This window comes from Solanum dulcamara, chromosome 10, assembly GCF_947179165.1.
Source record: "Solanum dulcamara chromosome 10, daSolDulc1.2, whole genome shotgun sequence".
Classification (NCBI taxonomy): domain Eukaryota; kingdom Viridiplantae; phylum Streptophyta; class Magnoliopsida; order Solanales; family Solanaceae; genus Solanum; species Solanum dulcamara.
The window spans coordinates 58,084-77,076 of NC_077246.1; the positions used below are offsets into that span (position 1 = coordinate 58,084).

General features: G+C 37.5%; 1 long non-coding RNA gene across 5 annotated transcripts in view; it reads right to left on the minus strand.

Annotated features, from left to right (window-relative positions):
• Window positions 1-1,511: 1,511 nt before the first annotated feature.
• LOC129904991 (uncharacterized) overlaps window positions 1,512-18,993 on the minus strand; it is a 30,616-nt gene continuing 13,134 nt past the window's right edge. For 4 of the 5 annotated variants that reach the window (XR_008770547.1, XR_008770546.1, XR_008770544.1 and 1 more), the window contains 4 exons: window positions 8,640-18,194; window positions 3,598-3,718; window positions 2,593-2,762; window positions 1,512-1,871 (listed from right to left, as the gene is read on the minus strand). This is a non-coding gene — a long non-coding RNA (uncharacterized LOC129904991). Of the gene's footprint in view, window positions 1,872-2,592; window positions 2,763-3,139; window positions 3,420-3,597; window positions 3,719-8,639; window positions 18,195-18,993 lie in introns of those variants that run through there. The other variant, XR_008770548.1, reaches the window with a different exon arrangement.

Below are 18,993 nucleotides of genomic sequence, written 5' to 3' on the forward strand. Positions count from 1 at the left end.
ATTCCTATCTCAAAGGTATGTTTTAGGCGTCAAAAACTTGAATAATGGCCCAAATACAATCTGATCGGTTTGATTATTGCTCCAAGTCAATTTGCTTCATTGAAAGCCCAATCAAATAATCCAAACGAGAAAATCATATCTTCAAAGCTCATCACTTCAATAAAGGCATTGAAGTCAGGAGGTCGACCCCCAAGTTTTTTCTAATGGCTCTACAATTACATTAAAGTCCCCCCTACTAGCCACGGGAAGTTAATGCAAGTCGATAAGTCCTTCAATCATCAAGTACACTATCAACTTTCCACACTTATCATGACAACATCACCGATCTTTGGTAATTATGGGGGGCTCTATCATACACATGCACCACCAGAGTCTTCATAAGAGCTCTTGGGCGAGGGCTGAGATGAATCCAGATTAATGATGAGACGCGGTCAAATCAGTAGCAAAGGCACTAGGAATGACGATTGGTTTAACTGGACCGAGTGACACATATATCTTAAATAATGTTTGAATTTCTTGGCATGTATTACACACTTTGGTATCATGATATCTATTTATCAACAATTTATTTGTGTAGCTGAACCTTTATTTTTCTTTTGGATTTGTAAGAAATATTTACACAATTACATCACTCATAAGATAATTATAAATACAATTTATATAAGTTAAATTTCACAAATATATAATCAATGTATTAACTTGTATCAAGTTCGAATCCAAGTGTACGTACACTTTACCTTCCAATAGATGCTGAAAAAAAAAAAAACCCGACAATTTTACCTCAAAGAAAACACAAAATTTGTCAACAGATATATTGTCCATATTAATGGATATTCTTGGGTGAGAAAAAAACAACCATGGTGCATTTGATAGCAAACAAAGCAATAGCTCTGAACTTCAGTAGCCAAGAACCAGAGAAATGCCTCTTTGAGGTCTCATACAAATTAGTAGTCAAGCGGAGGCAAATTCTTGAAGCTAAATTCTCTTCCTTCACCGATATTCTTCCAGAGGTTCAAGCTGTTTTCCTTCTTGTCTTTGTGGATGCATATAAACTGCCACTCCATTTCAATTAAATTGAATTAGTGAATATGTCCGCGCTTTGCGCGGTTAAAAAGAAAATGGAAATTAAAATATTATTAAAAGTTTCTATTACAGGATATAGTGACCTATAACACTTTTTTTCTCTTGACGAAGTAATTTAATCAATAAAAATACAAATTTTAAATTCATAATCTTAAATTAGCACATACAATGGAAATTGCTAAAAATGCAATACATATGAATTTAGAACTCGTGTGATCTAGTATGCTTGATATTACAAATTTTTTTAGATAGCATTTCAAAGATTCATTGTAAAAGTACAACTTCTTAATAATTTAAAAATAAGAAAAATAAAATTACATTAATTCCTATAAAGAAAATTGAATATATATTTATATAAAATATGAGGCGGAAATTTGAATAATTAAATGACATTAACTTAAGTCATTGATAATACAAAACAGACACTTTTAACTTTCATCTCTTTTTTGTCACCTTATCTTTTCAGTTTTTCTAAACTCGAAAAATAATTATTACATAATAGTCACACGTGAACTTAATAAAATCAATCAAATATGAAAAGACAAAATGAGATAATATAGAACAAAACATTCCAAAGGTATAGCAAGTTAGAACACTTGTAAAAGAAGAAAATTTGAGTCCAACAATTCTCTGAATTTTTTAATTTTAAGGATTTGATCCTCGTTGACAACATGAATTCGTACGCAAGATATCGAATTGAATCCCTTTCATAGATGAGAATTGATAAATTAAGGAAACAGTAGCACTCCCTCCCGATGTTTTGCCAGAAGCGAAGCTCAGTTCCAAATCTACATCCAACACCAGAGGTTCCCGATGAGAACAAATTGTAAGGCATTGAAAATAATCCTTAAAGAAAGATGTCAAGACCCTCTTTTGACTTTGATATAGAACACATAAAGGGGGAGAATCACAGTCTCCCTTATGAAAATTGTGAAATTTATAAAAAGTATTTTATTTTGTTTTCAAATTGGAAAAATGATATATTTGATAATTGAAGTTATGTTTGATCATGTATACAATGGTTTTTTGTGAATTTTGATTTAGAGTGAAAAATATTAAAATTAATTTTTTGATTTTTGCAAATTTCAGAATTTTTTAAAATTTTACCAATATGATTTTTTGAATTTAACTCCAAAAGAGATATATTCATAGTTAAGGGCAAAGGGCAGCCCGGTGCACTTAAGCTCCCGCTATGCGCAGGGTCCGGAGAAGGGCCCGACCACAAGGGTCTATTGTACGCAGCCTTACCTTGCATTTCTGCCAGAGGCTGTTTCCAAGGCTTGAACCCGTGACCTCCTGGTCACATGGCAGCAACTTTACCAGTTACTCCATCTAACCAATATTGTATAATCATCTAACCAATATTGTATAATCTGTTGAATAAATCAATAAAAATTATTTGATATTGTGAAAATTTCAAATTTTCATTTTTTCGGATCCTATGGAAAATTTAATTGTTTTCTTTGTTTCAAGGAAGGAAAATGATAAAGATCTAAAAATAAAAAGCACCTTAACCAATGAAGCTTTTTGTTTTTAAACACAATCTTTGCAATGCCGAGAAATGAAGCTTTATCTTTCTCTTTCGTTTTCATAGGGATGGAAGACAGTCTTCCGTCTTCATAGGGATGGATAGCCAAAAAACTTGAAAAAACGACTTCATCTCTGTTGTAAATAATCCTCTACATAAACGATTGGCACAATATCACTACAAAATATTGATATACAATTTAACAATATCTTCAAATACTTAAAATACAATAACTTAAATTCAACACACCAGCCAACCGACTAACAACAACAAATCTTAAATATTCTAAGCATTTCTAGTTGAAAAGACTTCAAATACATATAAAAGAATATGTTAGTAAAGATCTCAAATGCATATAAAAATACAAAATCTACCCAGAATAAATAAAACAAGAAAAGAAAGAATGAAGAACATTAATCATTTAGAAGCAAATTGGAATGTTTTAAGAAAAAAGAGGAAGAGGAGAAGGCATAATTCTTAATAGAGGATTTATTGGTTTTGAAGGATTAATACATTTCAGTTATAAAGGACATTTAAGTGTAATTATTTATGAATTTATGAGATGAATAATTAAAAGGATGTAATTAAGAATGTTTTTAAAAAAATTCTAATATATTATATAAGAAAAAATGAAGAAAAATGTCAAAAATTGAGAAAAAAAGATAAATGTCACTCTTGGCTTTAGAGGCATGCCACATCACCTCCTCTACATCTAGCTTTACTATAGATTAGCTGGCAATTAAGAATACTGCATTAACAAAATTGATAGCCGCACAAATTTACTTAGTAACATGCTTTGGGATAGTAGCTGCAGTTTAATTATAGAAGATGTAAGTCAAGATTTAAGCGCAACATAGACGTATTAGTCATAAAGTAGTAGTGGGATATCATTCTTGAAAAGTTAGATGATATTCCGAGATGATGCTCAAAGTTCTGGGCAAATTGACCTTAAGTAAACACAAGCAAATTGAAGGTAACTGTATTACCTTTTCATGTGGGTAGATCCAATTTTCGTCGTTCAACCCAATCAAGATGCCATCAGTATCACCAATAATTGAAATGACACCGGTTCACCACCCAGCAAAGATGAAATGCAACATTGTTCACCTGAAAAGAAAGTGTCATGACGAGCTAGACTGATGACGCTCTTTCAAGGACAAAATGCCCTGGATATGAGTATGACTCTTTAGGGTAATACAGCAGAGTATCCATGTGCAAATCGAGATGGGCTTGCAACCCTTAGGCCTGCCTTTGTCACTGCAAGAGGCTCGAAGGGATGAAATAGCTCCTTTAATCAACAATAAGAGGGAAGCGACATGAACTGTAGAACAGACCATTAGCTGACATACTCATGTTTAGGTGTGGATTCACCTTTGTCAGATAACAAATGCATATACTCGACCAAGAAAACATTTTTTTCTTTAGGCTTTTGGCGGTAGCAGCCAGAGCTGTTGATTTCAGTGGTTCCACAATGATGGTAATCTAAATCTCTTTCCACAAAAGACTAGTGAAAAAAAGAAAATGAACTACGCTAAGAATGAAGCTCAGATTTTCGCCTATTTAATCCCCACAAAAAAAAAAACAGAAGAGAAAAGGAAGAGCAGAGTTAACATTGCTGTGGTTGCAAGCAACAATTGCCTTACAAGACCTTCCAATTGGACTTAGCCTTTGGGACTCCTTGACTGCTCTCATTGATGAGAAGACAAGAAGATGGAGCTCCAACAAACACAACTCTCTGTTTGTTTACTTGCTGCTGTGCAGGCACATTGAACAGCAACAATGGCCCCTTCCAAAGTCCAAGGCACCTTCAGTCAAACATCTAAGCCAAGGCTGCATTAGAACTCTTGCTTGGCTTATTTGTGGATATGCAGGTACCCCCCGGATCAGTAGACAACACTGGAACCATCCAACCAGCTGTTCAAGTCAGGGCTGCACCACATACAAAATGCATATTACACCTATTCTGTCCCTCAGCTTCCTTAACTACAATCCCAAGCAAGCTGGCTGCTATGTCTACATTTACTTCCTATCATTTCATCCCCCTTAGCTACGATTGTTGTTGCTGCAACTTTCCTTGGACCCACTTGGTACGACATGTCTAAAAAGAGCAAAGATGAAAAGAATTTCCCCAACCCATGCGAGATAGAAGGTTCGTATACTTGTTCTTTCTCAATGTAGCTATGCCTGAGTCGTAGCATAATTGAATAGGACTAGTGTAGGCTACTTTCTTGTATTCTCATGGAAGGGGAAAGTCTCCCTCATTTATGCTTTCTTAGTTGATTTGTACCGAGAGGAGTCCTCTCGAATTTTTTATTTTGAAGATCAATAAAATAAGAGGTTTTGTCGTGATAGAACACGGAATTCTCTGGAAGGTTTAATGCTTTCTAGTTATAGTTAGTCTCTTTTTTGTATCGGGGATGAGTTAGCCGACCTTAATAGGTTAGCCGACTTATGAACCACCATAGGATCGGAGGTAAGGTTTATGTCCTCCTCCTTGTATTTTATTTTGATTATTTATGTTAAGGCTTGGGGGTGTTGCTCAACCCCTGACTGTGCACGAGAGGTGGGAGCCTCGTGTAGGGTCTGTTCCCATAAAAAATAAAAAATAAAATAAAAAAATGGACTTAGCCAAGCCAGGCCATGAATCAACTCTCATCTTATTCACTTTTCATTTTCATGAAGAATAGTCTTCACTGCATCAGAAACTTGGTGCATTCAGGATCGAAAAATGCATGAAAGTTTGAATAAAGTAGATAAATGCAGCAACAACCAGCTTCAATATCAAACTGGTTAAAGACAGCATATGGATCCTAAATATCCACTTCCATTCCCTTTGGACTCGTTTCATATCAATACCTAACAATTTGTGGAAATTGTACAGATGGATACATTAGAAGTTCCTTTCTCAAAGGGGACTCTTCCTATATGTACTAACCGTATGAAGGATGACAAAGCAGACTACATATTGTAGAACCAAACTTTAAACAGAAGAGAGGCTCAGATTTTGAGTGAAAATCAATCAGAAAAAGGGCTAATTCACCGTGGCTGCAAAAAGCAGATACCTTTGTGACAGAGCCCGTAAGAACCAACCTCACAAATTCCCCTGCCTTTGCCTAGCCAAGATACGAATCAGCTCAAAAATTTGATTTTCAAACTTCCTGGAGAATATCATCACAGCCTCATTCACAAAGTTTAGGGTTGAGGATTCGGGGTTTTCTAGACAAGTTGGGGGGGGGGGGGGATATGTATTTTCCCTTATTATTATTATTATTATTATTATTATCATAACCATGGCAATCATCATCATCATCAAGAGCATTTTGCTGATGAAAGGGCTGTTAAACTTTATCTGTCTAACAAAAGCATAGGAAAATTTATTGGCTAAATTGAACTTAAGAGAAAAGAGGATAACCACCCTCAAAAAATCACTACTTTCTCGAGTTCAATAAAAAGCCTCATTTGCTGAACACAAACAGATACTTGGAGGCTCAGATTTGCCTTTTCTCATTCAAAAAGCTAAACAATGGATATGGGCACATCGCTGCAAGCATCAATAGTCCAGTGAGACAAAAACCAATATAGTTCCCATATCTCAGAGTCTCTTAAAGCTGCTACGCCAATCCCCATCAGTTGAGTGACCATTTGAAAAATTAACCAGAGACTTTAGGACTCATATTTTGTTGTATATGAACATGCAAAGAGAAAGGGACAACACCATGGCTGCAGACACCAGTTTGCAAATGATGCCATACCGGGTCGCCCTGCCAAGATACAGGTCAGATTTTCTCAATGCAGTAAAGTAGGGTGATTTACAAGAATGGCCTGTAGATGTGCGTGGTCTTGAACTTTTGACCCACTTACTCCATGCCCAAAACTTTTCACTTCTGACTTCTGACTTTGAAGGCTTGGGTGTAATTTCCTATGTAACAAAGGAATAGGGAAATTCATTGGCTAAATTGAACTTCAGAGGAAGGGAGCAAAAACCCTTAGAAAATCTCAATCTTCCTCAAGTTCCATAAAAAGCCTCATTCTTTCAACACAAACAGAGATTTGGGAGGCTCAGATACGCCTTTTCTCATATGCTAAACCCCGCCATGGCTGCAAGCTAAAGGATGCTTTGTGAGACCCAGAAACAAAAATAGCTCCACTATCTCACAAGATCCCAACAAAACTGCCACGCCAAGATATAGTGAGGCTCAACCATCTGATGAGTAAAGAATGAAAATCATCACAGCCTCATTACGGGCCTCGAGTCGAAGGTTTTCTTTGTAGAAATGACACCAGGTAGCCACTGGGGCTGCTTCATTAAAATATTTTCCTCCATACCAAATACACCCAGAGTAAGATGAATGTGACAATTGAGGCTCAATTCTTCTATTTATGCTCAGGCAAAGAAAGCCCTGCCACGTCATGGCTGCAAATATCCCCAAGTTGCATGCAGTAAAATCACAGGCATCTGGATCATTGCCGCGCCAAGATGCAGTCGGGTACTCTCAATGCTCAATTACTAGCTTGAGAGGATTGATTGAAAGATCATCACTGCCTCTACAAGGGACCATTTTGGACATTTTCTCACGATATGTTTGTTTATTTGTGTGCATCCAGAGGTTTTTTCATCATTTAGGTTCAGAACTCTTCGAGTCCTGCGACATTCAGTTGGACTAAATTGAGACTCAGATCTGCAAAAAACAGGGCAAAGAGAAGGCGACAGTGCCATGGATGCAAAAGAACCAGTTGCATGTGAAAGAGAAGACTCAATCACAAGCCATCCAGGTTTGCCATGCCAAGATACGGGTCGAATAGTCTCCATGCCCCAAACATCAGCCCAGATTAGCAATATCATCACTGCCTCTTTCAGAAAAAATGGAGACTTTTCCATAAGAGCCTGTTTGAATAACTTTAACAAGAAAAAATAATGAAACAAATGAGACCTTCAGATCTGTGAGTCTTTCATACCAAAAGCATTTGGTCTGAGCTAGATCAGAATGATCAGAAAATTGAATAGTATTACTTACATCAGCATCATATCGCCACCATTGAAGGCAATGGCAACAGATATTGTTTGTTGTTTCTACTTTTCCAGAGGGTTGTTGGGTTGGTTAAAGGAGAAATCATAGGCCAATCAGAGGGGGCAACTACCCTCCAAAGAAATTCCCTTTTTCTCACTGTTGGCCTCATTCTTAACACCGGGCTGAGCTTCCATTGCAGTGTAAATCCAGGAAATTACACCCAATGAACTTGGAACTGGTCTAAAACAGCAATTTGTGCACTTCGTCCACAAACAAAGCTAAAAGGGCTGTTGACTGCCTCATTTTTTCAAGCTAAAATGAACAGGGTTTCCATCAAACAAGCTTCTGGGTTTCGATCCCGGAGTATCCAGAGTGACTCATTGGAGGTTGAGGCTCAGATCTGTGCAAAATGGGGGCAAAGAGAAGACGACAACGCCATGGCTGCAAAATGAATGGGTTGCATGATTCGGGTTTGCCCTGCCAAGATACGAGTCGGGTTTTCTCCATGCCCTGATTTTCAGCCCGGAATTAGCAATATCATCACTGCCTATTTGAGAAAGATGGAACCTTTTCTATAGTAATTTGTGGACAGTTTTCCAGACTAGTAAATTGAAACGAGAGAGTATGGCATTACTACTACTACTATCAACATTACATCAACGGCAACAGATTTATTTATTTATTTTTGGGAAATTTCACAAATATACCAATGGAGGGTTGTTGATTAGGTTGAAGGAGAAATCATAGGTCAACCAGAGAGGGTAACCACCCTCCAAAAATTTCCCCTTGTTCTCCCTGTTGGCCTCATTCTTCATACTGGGCTAAGCTTCTATTACTCTGTAAACTGTAAGTCCCTGCGACTTTGTAAACTTCAGCTATTCTCTAAACAGGGTCCTAAAATACAGGAAATACAACACCCAATGACCATGGAAATGGTCCAAAAGCAGTTATTTGTGCACTTCGTCCACATACAAAAGCTAAAAGAATTGTTGATTAGAGAAAAGAAATCATTGACATACCGGAGGTGGTCGACCACCCTGTAAAAATCCCCATTTTCCTCTTATTGCCTCGTCCTTTCAAGCTAAAATGAACTAGGTCTAGGTTTCCATCAAATGAGCTTCGGGGTTTGGATCCTGGGACGCAATGGAAGTTGAGGCTCAGATCTGTGTAAAATGGGGCAAAGAGAAGATGATAAGGCCATGGCTGCAAAATGAGACGGTTACATAGTCAGGGTTTGCCCCACCAAGATACGAGTCGGATTTTCTCCTTGCCCAGAATTAGCAATATTATCACTGCCTCTTTCGAAAGATGGATTCTTTTCCATATCAGTACTGAACAGTTACAAGTAAATAGGAACATAGGGAGCATTACTACTCTTGCTATCAACATTACATCAAAAGAAACATATACCAACGGAGGATTGTTGGTTTGGCTGATCAGGGAAATCATAGGCCAATCAGAGAGGGTAACCACTCTCAAAGAATTTAGAGAAACCAATAAACAGTACTAGTACTTCTGAAGAGGGTTGTTAATTTTGTTTATGGGGAAATCATAGGCCAAGCAGAGGGAACAACCACCCTCAAGGAATTCCCTTTTCTCTCTGTTGGCCTCATTCTTCATACTGGGCTGAACCTACATTTTTCTATGCTTTTGCAACTGCTTTGCCTGAAAAAGCAGTCACAGACTGAGAGACAGAAAGAGAAATCCAATTATTATTATTTATATATATGATAAAAGGGCTATTGATTAGAGCCAAGATAAAATCACTGGTAAACCGGAGATGGTCAACCACCCTGAAAAATCCTTTTTACTCCGATTACCTCATTATTGAGATAAAATTTTGATGGAGAACTGCATCTGAAAAATGGGGTTCAACAAAAACTGAAAAACCAAAGTATGTATCTCAGTTCCTGAGAACGACCATCAATTTAAGATCATCACATGCTTGCCATAAGGGCTCAGATTTTGCTGTATATGAGCATGCAAAGAGAAAGCGACGTCGCATGACTGCAGATACACCAGTTAGCAAAATGCCTTACCAGGTCGCCACCAAGATACGAGTCGGATTTTCTCAACGTAGTGAAGCAGACTATAGTCCAGAAAGAAGCAAATCATCATCACAGCCCATTTTATCAGATCAATCAAAATCAATAAAACACCTCATTTAGGTTCCGAACTCTTAAAAAAGAAGCTAGCTTGTTGTGCTATATATATGTACAACATATATATATATATATATATATATATATATATATATCATGGTCTCGCTTTCAGTTTCTTGATCTTTTCTTTTTCGCAAAGGGCTGTTGGTTTTCCTGAATGGAGAAAGAAATTATGGACATAAATAGTAGAGAAAGGGCAACCACCCTTTACAGAAAATCCCACCTCTATGTCTCATTCTTCATTTATGGGCTAAACTATGATGAGGGTACTGCAAAACATACTATGTTGTACATATATATAGCACAATACCCAATTCCCAAGTTCTTTTTATCTTGCCATGGCTGACCAAGAGATCAGTGAAGGAAAAAATAGTTCTTTTTTTTTCCTTCTGTTTTCCGAAAATCTAATTAGATATTTGTGACCAAAGCCATGGCGAATCATCATCATCAGCAAGATCATTATTGGCAGTAGTTGATGAAAGGGTTGTTAATCTCTCTCTTTGTAGCAGAAGTACTGGAAACTTCATCGGCTAAATTGAACTTCAGAGAAAGGGAATAACCACCCTTAGAAAATCTCAACCTTTCTCGAGTTCCATAGAAAAGCCTCATTCCTTGAACACAAACAGATATTTGGTTGATTTGAAGTCCTAAATATTAGGAAGGATTTATTACATAAATTTTAGTTGATTTTAAAGTCCAAAATATTAGGAAAATAGTAAAATGACAACTTTATCTAGTGTGAAATCTAGTTTTAATGGGTAAAAACAGCTAACAACATTTCGCTAAAGACCTTCATGCTTTTAATATAATATAGATATGATAAAAGGGCTGTTGATTAGAGCTAAGATAAAATCACTGGCATACCGGAGATAGTCAACCACCCTGAAAAATCACATTTTTACTCCGATTACCTCATTTTAAAGAAAAAATTTGATGGAGAATTGCATCTGAAAAATGGGGTTTAAAAAAAAACTGAAAAACCCAAGTGGGTATCTCAGTTTCCGAGAACGACCATCCATTTAAGACCTTCACATGCTTGCCATACACTTTAGGGCTCAGAATTTGCTATATATGAAAATGCAAAGAGAAACCAACACATGCCATGGCTGCAAGACACCGGTTTGCAGATGATGTCGTACCGGGTCGCCCCGCCAAGATACGGGTCAGATCTTCTCAATGCAGTGAAGTAAATTATTAGCCCAGAAAGAAGCAAATATCATCACAGCCCATTTTCAGATCAATCAACATCAATAAAACAGCTAACTTGTTGTATCATTTCTACCTTGCAAAAGCACAAGCAGAAGAGAGAAAAAGCATATATATATATATATATATGGAATCTATGTCCAAACGCCTCCCCAGATCCCACTTAGTGAGATTTCACTGGGTATGTTGTTGTTGTTGTATGTCCAAACGCCTACATAATTGTTGATCTTTTCTTTTTCTCAAAGGGCTGTTGGTGTTTTATGAAAGGAGAAGAAATCATGGACATAACAGAGAGAGGGCAACCACCCTTTACAGAAAATCCCATTTCTCTCTAATGTCTCATTCTTCCTTTCTGGGCCAAACAATGGGGAGGTTTCAGCTAAACTGATGCCATACTGGGTCGCTCCACCAAGATGCAAGTTGGATCTTCTCAAAAGTAGATTATAGCCCAGAAAGAAGCAAATCATCATCACATCCCATTTTTATCAATCAACATCAGTTGTCTTGTGCCCTTAGCACCATTAAAAACAGCTATCTTGTATTTAGAGGGGCATAAAAGTGGCTATTTCCAAAAATCAGCTGTTGCAGCAGCAGAAGCATAAGTTTATATATATACACACACACACACATATATATAGACACACACACACACACAGAGAGAGAGAGAGAGTCTCATAGAGTGGGTTGTTCATCAGAGCAAAAACAAAATCATAGGCATGCTGGATATGGTCAACCACCCTGAAAAATCTCCTTTTTTCTCAGATTGCCTCAGTTTTAGCTGAACATTTTGATAGAGAACTGCATCTGAAAGAAAAACTAGAGAACCCAATTGAATTTTCCAGTTCTAGAGAAATGAGCGTCCATTCAATTCTTTCCGTAAAACTTTAAGGGCCCAGATTTTGCTGTTCTACAAACATGCAAAGAGAAAGTAACACATGCCATGGCTGCAAGACACCGGTTTGCAAATGGATGCCATACCGAGTCACCCCACCAAGGTACAGGTCGGATTTCATCAATGCAGTATAGTACAGCCCATAAAGAAGCAATTCATCATTACTGCCCATTTTTCAGATCAAGCAACATCAGTTGTCTTGTGCCATTAAAAGCGTGACAATTACACTCACCGACATTATTGTGTCATTTCTACCTTGTACATACACAGGGGCATAAAATCACCCATTTTACTATTTGGTTGTTATATTTTTCTTGCAATACTGCTTCGGCTCTATCAGAAACATCCTCTCCACTCCACAACAATGGTAGGGTAAGGTCTGCGTATATCCTATCCTCCTTAAGACCCTAAGTGGGAATTCACTGGGTATGTTGTTGTTGTTTATACATACAAGCTAAGTTGCTCGGACTCTTCACTTTCGGTGCCGCACCCCGTGCCTACACGGCGTGGGTGTAGGTGTGGATCCATACCCGATCTGGTCAACCGGTTTTGGGTACTTTGACCAAATTTGAGGAAGAAATTCTGGAAAGATTCAATGGTTTCTGAAATCAAAACAAAACTAAAGTGAAATTGAATAAAAAGGAATACCTTGTATATATAAATTTCTATTGTCACTCCCTTTCCTTTTATCTCCTTCCAGGATGCTCCTCTTGATCAATATTCTCCTCAAGTTTTCCACATAATATCTCGTAATTTAGGTTTAATAATTCTATTTTTAGATATTTGAATTATTTTTAGTTGAATCCCCACATCCGTATCCATACATGGATCTGTATCCCCGAATCTTAAAATTTAGATCACAGAGGATCCGACCTCTAGATCTGCATCCATAATGGAAAGCCACACATGAGTCCGAACAACTTAGCTGACACGAACATAAAATTGCTATTTGCAAAAATCAGCTGTAGTAGCAGCAGAAGCAGAAAAGGGAAGAAGCATTATCAATTCAGTTTCAAAAAAAAAGAAGCAGCATATATAGTCCCTTTTATCATTTTCTTGTTCTGTTTTTCTCGAAGGGCTGTTGATTTTTATGAATGGAGAAGAAATCATGGACATGGCAGAGGGGCCAACCACCCTTTACAAAAAATCCTCTCTCTCTAATGTCTCATTCTCCTTTCTGGGATAAGCTATGTGAGGTTCTCCCATAAGCATTGTCATCACAGTCTCATTTGAAAGATGGAAACTTCCCTACAAGTAGGCGTTTGGACAATTTCGAGCAACTTTTTACAAACAACCTACCCAATGAAATCCCACAAACATAAGGTAAAATTAGAGGGATGTTTGGTCTAAGTTTAGAGAAAACAAGAAACAGTACAAGTACTTATGAAGAGGGTTGTTGATTTTGTTTATGGGGAAATCATAGGCCAAACAGAGGGGGCAACCACCCTCCAAGAATTCCCGTTTCTCTCTATTGGCCTCAATCTAAAACGTGGCTGAACCTCCATTTTTTTATAGAACACACTGATTTTTTTTTGAAGAACTGGGGGTAGGAGAAGGGGAATGGGTGAGGGGATTACAAGGTGAATTCAGGTAGCCATTTGCTAACCAACCAACTGAGCTACTAAGATTCCCCTAGAACACTCTACTTTATAAGAGATAATTTAACCAGAGAACCTGTAAGTCTGCTTAACTGTCCCTTTTCTATGCTTTTGCTGCTGCTTAATCTGAAAAATGCAGACACATTCTCTCTCTTTCTCTCTCACACACATATATACATACATACCTCATACATATGCTAAAAAGTGTTCATTAGAGCTAAGATAAGATCACTAGCATAACGGAGATGGTTGGTCAACCACTCTGAAAAATCCCTTTTTTACTCCGATTACCTCACTTTGGAGCTAAAATTTTGATAAAGCACTGCATCTGAAATGGGTTGTTCAAGAAAAACTGAAGCCACCAATTGGGTATCTCAGTTACCGCAAACAACTATCAAATGGTTGCCGTACACTTTAGGGCTCAGATTTTGCTGTTCTACAAACATGCAAAGAGAGAGCGACATCGCCATGGCTGCAGATACCGGTTTGCAGATGATGCCATACAGGGTCGCCCTGCCAAGATACGGGTCGGATCTTCTCAATGCAGTGAAGTAGATATAGCCCAGAAAGAAGCAAATCATCATCACAGCCCATTTTTCCAGATCAATCAACATTCTTGTACATCACCCATTAAAAGTGGTTACCTGTTGTGTCATTTCTACCTTGTATTTTACAGGGACATAAAAGTAACTATTTGCAAAGATCAACTGTAGTAGTAGCTGAAGCAGAAATTGGAAGAAGCATATATATATATATATATATATATATCAACATTCTTGTTCTTTTTTCTTCTGAAAGGGCGGTTGTTTTTTTATGAATGGAGAAGAAATTATGGACGTGGCAGAGAGGGGGCAACCACCCTTTACAGAAAATCCCATCACTCTGATGTCTCATTCTTCCTTTCTGGGCTAAACTATGGTGAGGATTTTCCATAAGCATTATCATCACAGCCACTTTTGAAAGATGGGAACTTCCCCACAAGTAGGCGTTTGGACAATTTCAAGTAGTTTGTAACAAACATAAAAGATAAGATTAGAGTATGTTTGCTAACCTCGGAGAAACAAGAAAACAGTACTAGTACATCTAAAGAGGGTTATTGATTTGGGTAAAGGAGAAATCATAGGCCAATCAGAGGGGGCAACCACCCTCCACGAATTCCCTTCTCTTTCTGTTGGCCTCATTCTTCATGGTAGAGGGGTATATGTGGCCCTTTTCCATTCTTCATACTGGTTGAACCTCCATTTTTCTATGCTTTTGCTGCTGCTTTGCATCAAAAAGCCAGCACGCAAGAGCAAAGTAGTCACAGATGGAAAAAAGGGTTGTTGATCAGAGCAAAGGAAAATTCATTGGGATCCTGGAGATGGACAACCACCCTGAAAAATCTCATTGTTTCTCCGATTGCCTCATTTTTAGCCAAAACATTTAGGGCTCAGATTTTGCTGTATATGAATATGCAAAGTGAAAGCAACACACGCCATGGCTGCAAGACACAGCTTTGCATATGGATGCCATACCATGTCGCCCTGCCAAGATACAGCTCGGATTTTCTCAACACAATAAAGTAGATTATAGCCCAAAAAGAAGCTACCCATCATCACAGCCCATTTTTTCAAGTTTTTGCACAGATTGCTCCTAATTCAGGATCGTCTTTAACTTTTTCAGATCAACCAACATAAATAGAACACCTCATTTAGGTTTAGTGCTCTTACAAAAACAGCTAGCTTTTTATTTACAGGGACATAAAAGTGAATATTTGCAAAAATCAGCTGTAGTATATAAAGAAGCAGAAACAGGAAGAGCATATATAGTCCCTTTTTCATTTTTGAGCTAAAGGGCTGTTGATTAGAGCACAATAGAAATCATAGGCATATTGGAGATGGTCAACCACCCTGAAAAATCCTCTTTTTTTCTCTGATTACCTCAACTTTGAGCTAAAAAGTGTTCAACAAAAACTGAAGACCAATCGGGTGTTATAATAAAACTTTTAGGGCTTAGATTTTGCTGATCTACAAATACACAAAAGAGAAAGCAACATCACCATGGCTGCAGATACACCGGTTTGCAAATGGATGTCTTACCAGGTTGCCCCGCCAAGATACAGGTCAGATCTTGTCAACGCAGTTTAGTAGATTATTAGCCCAGAGAGAAGCAAAGCATCATCACAGCCCATTTTTCAGATCAATCAACATCATTTAAGTTCTAGACTCATGAAAAAACAGCTACCTTGTTGGGTCACTTCTACCTTGCAAAAGCATAAGCAGAGAAAGGAAGAAGTATCTAAAAATATTTGGAATTCTATGGCCAAACGTCTACATAGTTCTTGATCCTTTCTTTTTCTCAAAGGGCTGTTGGCTTATATGAATGGAGAAGAAATCATGGAGACATGACAGAGAGGGGCAGCCACCCTTTACAGGAAATTCCATCTCTCTGCTGTCTCATTCTTCCTTTCTGTGCTAAACTATAGTGAGGATCCTGCCATAAGCATTATCATCACAGCTTCATTTGAAAGAAGGAAACTTCCCCGCATGTAGGCGTTTGGACAATTTCGAGCAACTTTTAACAAACAACAACCTACCCAGTGAAATCCCACAAACATAAGCTAAAATTAGAGGTATGTTTGGTCTGAACTTAGAGAAAACAAGAAACCAATACTAGTACTTCCAAAAGAGGGTTGTTGATTTTGTTTATGGGTAATCACAGGCCAAACAGATGGGGCAACCAACCTCCAAGAATTCCCTTTTCTCTCTGTTGGCCTCATTCTTAATAGTGAGGCTGAACCTTCACTTTTCTGTAGAACACTGATTTATAAGAGATAATTTAACCAGAAACCCTGCAAGTCTGCTTAACTGTCCCTTTTCTATGCTTTTGCTGCTGCTTTATCTGAAAATGAAGTCACTGATAGAGAGACAGAAACAGACATACAATACACACATATATGGCATAATACATAAACACACTCAAACTTGGTTTTGGCTGACAAGTAAGCACTCCAACTTTGAGAGTGCACATCTAGACACCTCAACTTGGTCTCAAATGGAACTAAACACTCCAACTCATCCCCATTGTGTCTCGTCAACACAGGCAGCATATAAATCTTAGAGGTATCTAGATGATCATTTTGTAAGTTGAACAAAGTTGGAGTGTTCAACTGACACAGTAGAGGTGTCTAGACCTCATACATATGCTAAAAAGGCTGTTGATTAGAGCTAAGATAAAATCACTGGCATCCCGGAGATGGTCAACCACCCTGAAAAATCCTTTTTTACTCCGATTACCTAATTTTTGAGCTAAAAATTTGATAGAGCACTGCATTGAAATGGTGTTTTCAAGAAAAACTGAAAAAACCAATTGGGTATCTCAACTCCCGAGAACAACTATCAAATGGTTGCCGTACACTTTAGGGCTCAGATTTTGCTGTTCTACAAACATGCAAAGAGAAATCGACATGGCCATGGCTGCAGATACACCGGTTAGCATATGGATGCCTTACTGGGTCGCCCTGCCAAGATAGGGGTCGGATCTTCTCAACACGATGAAGTAGATTGTTAGCCAGAAAGAAGCAAATCTTCATCACCGCCCATTTTTTAGGTTCCGAAGTCTTGAAAGAGCAGCTATCTTTGTTGGGTCATATGTATAAAAATATTTAGAATTCTATGGCCAAATGTCTAGATAATTCTTGATTTATTTTTAATCAAAGGGCTGTTGGTTTTTATAATGAATGGAGAAGAAAGAAATCATTGACATAGCAGAGAGAGGGGGCAACTACCCTTAATAGAAAATTCCACTTTTTCCTTCTGATGTCTCATTCTTCCTTTCTTGGCTAAACAATGGTTAAAGGTTTCAGCTAAACACTAGAATATATAGCCCAATCCCCAAGTTCGCTATGGCCGACCAAGATCATACTGGGGAATTAAAAAGTAGTTCTTTATTTATCTTTCATGAAAATCTCAAGAAATATACTACACCACAGGAAAATATTGTGGGTTTGAATCATCAAGGGAACATATTAGGACATTACTGTTTCAGTACGCAAAGATGGTCATGAAGTTCTCATATATTGGAAACTTTTTTTTATCATAACAGCTTGTTTGGATGGTTGTTATTTATGTATTGTGTTATTAGTTTAAATTCAATGTTTGTTTTAATTGTTATTTAAATTTCATTGAATCATATCGCTTCATCGTTACGTAACGACGAAAAGTCTCATTTTGTGTGATCGCATCGAACAAGTACATTCGACCTTTTGTCTTGATTCACAATCGAGTAAAACGGGATCTTAAAGCACACAATTCTTGATCTTTTAAGAATTCTAAAGAACATCCATCCTATGCTCATACTGTATCACAAACTATTCCAAGAATCTTAGAAAGCTCAACTCTATGCTGAATTTAAATCTCAGTTTCAACTAACATGAGAGATCACCAACAAAATCTTAGTTCCTAAACATCATATAACTGCTTGATATTCTCTCTATGATGCCAAAATTCAAATTTGAACAGGTCAATCAGCTGCTGGATATGTCTAATTCTTATACTGACCAGATTTCATCATTTACCTGCAGGTGTTGGAGCAAACAGGCCTCTCTTTAACTGCTGCATGTACTCGTCGAAGAGTGTAAGAAGAACCAACTTAAAACTTGTATCGAAACCATCTGAAGTTCCACGAGTTGAACAGTCTTGAAAGTTAAAGCAAGGTTCCAAGAAACTACTGCTTTAACTGGGATAAAAATTACCAAAAGAAAATGAAATTAGACAAAAGAACACAGAAGAATGTTAGAATTTGGCTCTGCACAAAGACAGATGATCCTGGGAAATTGGAGTACCATAACTCTCTCCAATCCTTAACAAACCAGTGGCTACTCAAAATAAAGGAGAACCTAAAATTCAAAATAACAGACCAAAGAATCACACATTATTTCTAGTTTAAAGTTATTTACAGAAAGACTTGCCAAAAAAAAGAAAATGCAAATAAACTAAGTTGAGGATGAGGCCCAGATTTTCGACTATTTAATCAAAGGAAATAGCAGAGTTAACATGCTATGTCTGCAATCATCGGTTGCCTTACAACAAAGACCTTCCGATTAGACTCACCAAGCCAGGACATGAATCAACTCTAATATTTTTCACTTTTCCTTTTCATTATGTATAATCTTCGCAGCCTCTGAAACTTGGGATTTCAAGATTGAAATTAAGGCAAGAAAGCTTAGAGACTTGTGTAGATAAATTCATCAACTAGCTTCAGTATCAACATGCACTTCCATATCCTTCGAACTTGTTTCATATCAGTACCTAATAATTTCACTCCTGGAAAATGTGTAGTTACACAACAGTTCTCTTATGAAAGTGGGATTCTTAGATATTACGCAAAAGTAGAAAAAAGAACATGAATATATAAAGGAACACAAAGTCTTGGACCCAAACAAGCTGGGATCAAATTTTGTTTAGAATCGTCCCAAACCAATTTTATACAACATGACGATAAAAAGAAGTAAAGAACGAAAGAAACAGACCAAACA